The sequence below is a fragment of the Zeus faber genome, assembly GCF_960531495.2.
Source record: "Zeus faber genome assembly, chromosome: 11".
NCBI classification, from domain to species: Eukaryota; Metazoa; Chordata; class Actinopteri; order Zeiformes; family Zeidae; genus Zeus; species Zeus faber.
This window is the reverse complement of record NC_137205.1, coordinates 19,270,901-19,278,834: the sequence shown is the minus strand read 5'-3', so window position 1 is coordinate 19,278,834 and position 7,934 is coordinate 19,270,901.

Here is a 7,934-nt window from a genome sequence, read left to right as displayed (position 1 = left end):
CCCGGCGACAATGAACATGCTCTGATAATGTACCGACGGCCGAAAAAAAACTGTCGAGGCGTCCCCATGAACTGCCTGGTTTCTGAGGTGGCGAAGAAGAGCCCTTTTTTTTTTTTTTTTTTTTTTTTTTTTTTTTGTGTGTTTCCTTTTTTTTTTGTTTGTTTGTAAGTGAACTCATGCAACGGTGGGATCTTGTGATTATGGGTGGGGGGTGGGGGGTGGGGGGGGGTACGGCTTCCATACTGTAAATGATGTATATTTCTCAGCAGAGAAGGTACAGTTTGCCTTACACCTCGTTTTTCCTAGAGCGGAGCGTCCGTTCCGTTGCCTGGAAACACACGAACAAACCCAATAACATCCGTCAGGAGCATCGCAGATCTTTGACCTTCTTCATGTAGTATCTACTGTAAAGAAGTATTTTCTTATACTACAAGAGCTGGTTATTGAATTTAGTTTCAATGTTTTTTTGTCTTTTTTAGTTTTTAGTTTTTTTTTGTTTTTGTTTTTGTTTTTTTTCTTTCTTAACCCTTCTCACCGAAACACACTCCGCCACCTGTGTCTATGCCAAACGCCCTCCCATTACAAATGATCTCTCCCGTTCCTGGAACATGTAGGTAGCTATAGCGAAAAGGAATCTCCCAAAAGGATGCGTTTTCATTCTTGGAGCGAGTATCTTATCAAAACAGGGAGGGGAAGGAAAACAAACAAAAAAAAACAAAAGTCTCTCGGTTTCATGATGCCTTGTTTTGTTTTTACGTTTGGAAGCTCTCTGCCTTTTCATTTCACCACCATGTAACACTATCGCCCATAGCAAACCGTCACAACCCAACTAAAAAACTGGGAAAAGAAAAGAAAAAAAAGGCGGGGGAAAAAAAACAGAATTACTATTAAGCATTTTGGTCTGATAGCAATATGCAACCTGTTTTTTTTTTGTTTTTTTTGTTTGTTTGTTTTTGTTTTTTTTGGAGTGGGGGTGGGGGGCACGAATCGGAGGGAGTGAAAGGCCAAACGCTGAACTTAGAATTAAGCGTAGACCGTGCAAAACCCACGGCGTCGGACGTCGCGGAACGTCCGAAACCGAAACACATCGACAAAAAAAAAAACAACAAAAAAAAAAAAACAAAAAAAAAACAACAAAAAAAATAAATAAACAGTTTATGATTTGTATAATTATTCTTGTTCGATAATAGTGGATGTGAGTTTCTAATTATTCTACTTGAGACGTCGCTTAGGGGTTAAGGCTCGGTTGGAATGTGAATGAATTTCGTCCTCTAAATTTGTCTCTTAATGGTGTTTTTTTTCTCCAGTGCCTGTATTGTATTTCGACTCTAGTTGGCTTCTCTTACACTCGGGTTAGGAAAGAAGAGCGAAGGGGGGACTGGGCGGTGTAATATTTGACAGGGAGGGAGAATCCTTTTTTTTTTTTCTTTTTTTCTTTTCTTTTTTTTTCTTTTTTTTTTTTTATTATTATTATTATTATTATTTTTTTTTTTTATTATTTTTTTTTTTTGGAAAGAGCTTGTGTTAAAACAAACAAAAAGAGGAGAAAAAAAAAAAAAAAAAAGTCAGCCTTTTATATTTTACCCATTATCAATATTCAGGTTTTAAATCTAGTTTTAGCTGGGCTTCTATGAGTGAGTGTACACACCCCACCATCTTATTGTTTTATTCAATCATTAAAATTTACAGTAGGTATTCTCCAGCGTTGCCGCATTAGCATTGACTACGTCTAGGTCTGTGGGTGTGAATGTGAATATTTGGATGGCTGTGCGACTGTCGTTTATGTTTTTTCCTTTTCTTTTGTTTTTTTTTTCTTTTGTTTTTTTGATGCAGGGAGGCATGTTTCCCGTTGTAGATGAGGGAACCTGCTGGTAAGAAAAGATAAACAATGCTTCAGGAGAATTTGTTTCTCTGCTAAAGTCACCTTTTTTTTTTTTTTTTTTTTATTTCTATGAAGTCCACAATATATATGCATATATATAAATATATAATTTTTATTATTAGACTGGTTTTGAAAAAAGGTTAAGAAAAAAAAACAAAAAAACAACTTCATTCCTTAAAAGCCTTTTTAATTGTGTTTCTTTTCTCACATCAAATGTTGGACGTAATGTGCCATGAGTTCTACAGAGAATGTGCTGACCTGCAGCTCAGCCCAGAGTGTGCTTTATTCAGGTATTTTATTTTGTGTTACATTTGTTCTGTTTTTTTGGGGGGGTTTGTGTTCAGACATTTTCCTCGATTTTCTTTTTCTTTTTGGTATGTTGTGAGTGGTCGATCGAGGTCTATGATTTAATCTGTTAATGATCCTTGAATAAACTCATCTCTTTTATAGAAAATAAAAAAAAGTCAAATAAATGCTGCTTGTTTGTTCTGGAGTTCAATGTCTATGTACTGTGTATACCAATCAGCCACAACATTAAAGCCACAAGTAAAGAACGTTGCACATCTCGTTCCAATGGCACCTGTCAAGGGGTGGAATACTGTACATGAGGCAGCAAGTGAAGTCAGTTCTTGAAGTTGATGTGTTGGAAGCAGAAAAAATGAGCAAGCGTAAGGAGCGACTGAGCTGAAGCAACTTTGACATGCGTCAAACTGTGATGGCTAGACAACTGGGACGACTGGGTCTCCAAAACGACAGGTCTTGTGGGGTGTTCCCGGTATGCAGTGGTTAGTACCTACCAAAAGTGGACCAGCGACAGGGTCTCGGACGCCCAAGGCTCATTGATGCATGTTGGTAGCGAAGTTAAGCCCGTCTGGTTCGATCCCACACAAGAGCTACTGTAGCACAAATTGGTGAAAAAGTTAATGCTGCTATGATAAAAAAGGTGTCAACACACAGTGCATCACAGCTGCGTATGGGGCTGTGTAGCCACAGACCGGTCAGAGTGTCCATGTTGACCCCTGTCCACCACTGAAAGCACCTACAATGGACATGTGAGCGTCAGAACTGGACCATGGAGCAATGGAAGAAGGTGCCTGGTCTGATGAATCACGCTTTCTTCTACATCATGTGGATGGGCGGGGTTAGGGTCCGATCCCATGGAGCGTCTGTGGGATGTGCTGGAACAACAAGCCTGATCCATGGAGGCCCCACCTCACAACTTCCAGGACTTAAAGGATCTGCTGCTAACGTCTTAGTGCCAGATGCCACAGGACACCCTCAGAGGTCTTGTGGAGTCCATGCCTCCACGGGTCAGAGCTGTTTTGGCAGCATGAGGGGGAGCGACACAATATTAGTGGTTATTAGTGGTGGTGTTGGTGTTGTGGAAGATCAGTGTATGTAGTAGGATTAATTGCTTTGTTCAGGATGAAATGCAGCCACCTCCAGTTTCTGTGTGGATATTAGATATAGTCATTCTATTTAACGCAGGACCAATTATAAACCGAGTTATGACTCTGTTAAAGAAGATAATTGTGAAATTATCATGAAAAATTGACAAATCATAAACGGATCTGTAAATGTTAAAACAGCCAAGAGTCTGCCATTGCACTAAGTACCTTGACACTAATGACTTCCATACAGTAGCAATAACAGTTAAAATGTAGGCATCCATCATCTAATAACCACACCGCTGTTAATGCCTAATTCCCACAGTGATGCTGATTCATGCATTATGTGCAAAAATTGTGTTAGGTCAGTAGATTACGCCATGATTTACACCTGAACGTCCTTTAAAGACATAATGATGATTAATGCGCTAGACCTGGGATTCCCAGCCTCGGGGGCCCAACCGCCACACGGGGTCGCCAGAGATCACAAGGGCAGTCACAACCCGCTGGAAGTTTTGAGACACGCTTCCTAAAAGTCAAATATATGTCCGAAAGTCCACATGAGTGTGAGTTCAATATAAATTGGAACAAAATCCATGACTGGATGTTATAATCAGGTGCGGATTAATGCACAGGCTAGCGTGGCTGCAACCTAGGGGCCTCATGTGTGCAGGGGCCCCAGATTGGCCAGGCTGTTTTTCTATTTCCTATTATATAAAGTCCCTGTAAAGTAAAAATAAATTGTCACACCACAGAAAAAAATGTATTATAACCACCCAGCCAAATTCAAATGCAAAAAAAAGTATATAAAATGCGGTTTCAAAATTGTGAATAAAAAAGGCAGTTCCCTCGGCTCTGAGACGCTGGGGGCGCGTCCGCTGAACACGCTGAAACCACGCCGGGGATGTGGTAATGGTGTCAAACGTTTACATGGGAGGAACTCCCCTGTTTAAATGTTATGCTGAGCCCCGGTCCTCCGTGTCCGGTTGTTCGCCTCAAAGCAACGCTGCCTGGCCGCAGGGGCTCCCCGCTCCCCGGTGGCCCCTGGCTCCGCGGCCCGCTAGCGCGAGTTCACGGCCATTCCCAGAACAGTGTCTTCTCCCAAACTTCGACGTCGTCGGGTCATGATTTAGCCCCGTCCCCAGAAAAAAATCCCGACCACAAAAATGGTGAGAAACAGTTTAACGGTTCCAACTCGACCATTCAGTACTACGTCGTTCACATGTTTTTCTGCACCGACTTTCTAACGTGTATAACGTGTTTGGAAACAAAACACTGAATTCACTTTACGGGGACTTTAAATTTACGCAGGGCCATGTGACGCGTCACGTGGCCAGGGTTCATGAGGTCAAATTATTTTTTTTTTTTAAATAACACGTCGCTGCTACTGGACAGCACAGCGGCGAAATGTCAGAAGGAAAATGAACGACAATAATAAACACACACAAAAATGTAGTGCGTCTTTTAAATGGATTCAATCTGGGTTTTATTCTGGGGATCTCGCTCCCCGCTTGGAAAAGACGAGACCAACGTTATTTGAACGAGCCTTCACAAATGTCTACATATGCTTTTCTGGTAGAAATCCTGTTATGCCTTGTGCTTTTTTTTTTTTTTTTTTACCAAATCGATGAACTAACTCGGTCCCACACCCGCGTGGAAGTGCAGAAACTCAGAGGGAATTCCTCCGGTAACCTCCCGCTGGAATGGCCTTGTGAGACTCCGCCCTCGCCCCTCTCCCCATAACAGGAAGCCTCAGAAAGACACAACTCCTCCCGGGAGTAAAATAAGGAGAGGGCGACGTGTCCCTTGGGCGCCCGCTCATTCTGCGGCCCTTGTCCCCTTTTCGCACTTCCAGTCTTCATAAATGTTTAGAAGTTGAATCAGGGTCAAAATCTGTCTTCACAGAATCAAGTCCAATGTGGTCTCACAACCAAAAAAAAAATCATGGAGAAACAATCCCCCCCCCCCCCCTTCCTTATTTTTATTTTATTTTATATCATTTTTAATAATTATTTATATATTCGATTTTATTTACATTTTTATGTTTATATTTCATGTTTTGTAAAGAATTGGCTAAAAACAATATTGTTTTTTAAATTTGGAATTGGTTTGTTATTATTATTATTATTATTATTATTATTATTATCATTATTATTATTATTATTATCATTATTATGACAAGGAGTCCAGCCCCGAGTTCTATTGTTTTTGATAATGAAAAAGTGACAGTCAGTAGTCTATGGTTGTCATGGATTTCGACACACTCACAGACAAGATGAATAAAATGTGTATTTGGGGCGGTCCTGCCATGCCATCGTCCAAGTTTGATCCAGAGCGGTCCCTTATTGTGGAATAATTCAGTGGAAAAACTGTATTGTTTGTCATCGCCACGACGTGCTGGTGTGTGTAAAGGACGGCGCGCGCAGGTCACGCGATAGCGTTGCGGTCTAGCGATGGGTCAACAATCGGAACCTCACCGAGACGGCGGCACGATCGCATGTGACTGACGCCAGGAGTCAACGGATGTCATGGATCGGACGAACCCACGGACAAAATGAGTACGATGTGTATTCGGGGCAGTTCCGACGTGACGCCGTTGGACTTTCATTCCGATCGGTTGGGTATCGCGGAAGAAGTTTCGTGATCGACCGTCGCAGCCTCAACAATTTGTACATTTTAGTTCATTGATTTATTTCTAGGTTTATAAAATACAGTATGACTGTGAAGCCAGTTTTCTGTTGATTTACAAAGTGCCATAAAAATAATCGTGTTGCCCATAATGGAGGAATAATCGCGATTAATCGTCGTGTCCACAATATTATAGGTGATAATATAGATTATCATTTTAGCCTTTAACCTGCAGCTATTTTTATTATCAGGTGTCCATCCGGAATGGACCCCTAATAATAAATATTGTTCGGATGATTATTCTTTTTATCCCCCTTCATCATCCAATTCGGTGTATATGTGCAGGTTGTGGCTGTGTAAAAGTAACTCATTAGTAGTGGTGGAAAGTACGATATTACTAGTTCCGGAAAGTAACGGATTAATAGCGAAAGTAGCGGTTTTCCAGTGAAAGTAATGATAACTACTTGTGGAAAGTAACAGATGACTAGTGTTAGTAACTGATTACTAGGGAAAGTAACTTTTTTTCAATAAATATGGAGAAAGAGAGAAAATAACGGTATACGAGGGAAAGTAACGCATTACTAGTGAAAGTAATGGATTGCTCCAGTATTTTTAGTATTTTTAGAGTTTATAGAGCTTATTGTGCGTAATCATGACATTTCACTGCATATATGTACGACCGTATGTATATGTATGTGGCAAATAATCTCTTGAATATGAATTTGAACTTGAAAGTAAAGGATTACTAGTTATGGAAATTACCAGATTACAAGTGAAAGTAATGGATTAATTGTGAAGGTAACAAATTGCTAGTTATGAAAAGTAATGGATTACTAGTGGTGGAAAGTAACTAAGCACAAGAGTACAAAAGAAAACCATTTATCAAGTATTTGTACATTGTGAGTTTTGGGTGTATTCTGTTTCTCCGACTTTTTACTCCATTACTTTTCAGATATCTGTACTTTTTACTCTCCTACATTCCTAGTATATCTGCACTTTTTAACACAGTCACATTATTTTAGTCAGAAAAAGGGAAAATCTGGATTCATATTTATATTTGTAAATTTATTAGATTCTACCTATACTATATTTTGTCACTTGTAAATCATGCATGAATGTTCTTTTATTTTCTATGAATACTTGGCTGTTTTAGTTGTATCTTTGAATTTTTTAGTAACCTGTTATATCAGGGAAATGGATAGGGGAAGTACTTCCACGTTTAATACTTTAGTTACATTTACTTCTAAACTTTTACTGAAGTAAAAAAGTGATACTTTTACTTTTCTTTTTTACTTGAGTAATTCCGTATTTCTATATAAAAAGCTCACAAAAAGTGTTTCTTCCACTTATTGAGTATTTATTTTGTACTTTTTTAAGTTGGTGTGTTTGAACTCATACTCATCGTTATGTAATCTTTTACATTCTCCTTTCTACCCTAGTATACTACAGGCTACACTTTAAAAACACACTGCAACTTAAGAAACACCTGCAAAAAGACAAAACACAAGCAAATTATGAAAAACACAACCGCATTAACAGAAAACACAAGCGCATCAACAGGAAACACAACCGCATTAACAGAAAACACAATAACAGAAAACACAACCACAATAACAGAAAACACAACCGCATTAACAGGAAACACAACTGCAATAACAGGAAACAGAACCACATGAACAGAAAACACAACCACATGAACAGAAAACACAACCACATGAACAGAAAACACAACCACATGAACAGAAAACACAACTGCAATAACAGGAAACACAACCACATGAACAGAAAACACAACCACATGAACAGAAAACACAACCACATGAACAGAAAACACAACCACATGAACAGAAAACACAACTGCAATAACAGGAAACAGAACCACATGAACAGAAAACACAACCACATGAACAGAAAACACAACCACATGAACAGAAAACACAACCACATGAACAGAAAACACAACCGCATGAACAGAAAACACAACCGCATGAACAGAAAACACAACCACATGAACAGGAAACACAACCACATGAACA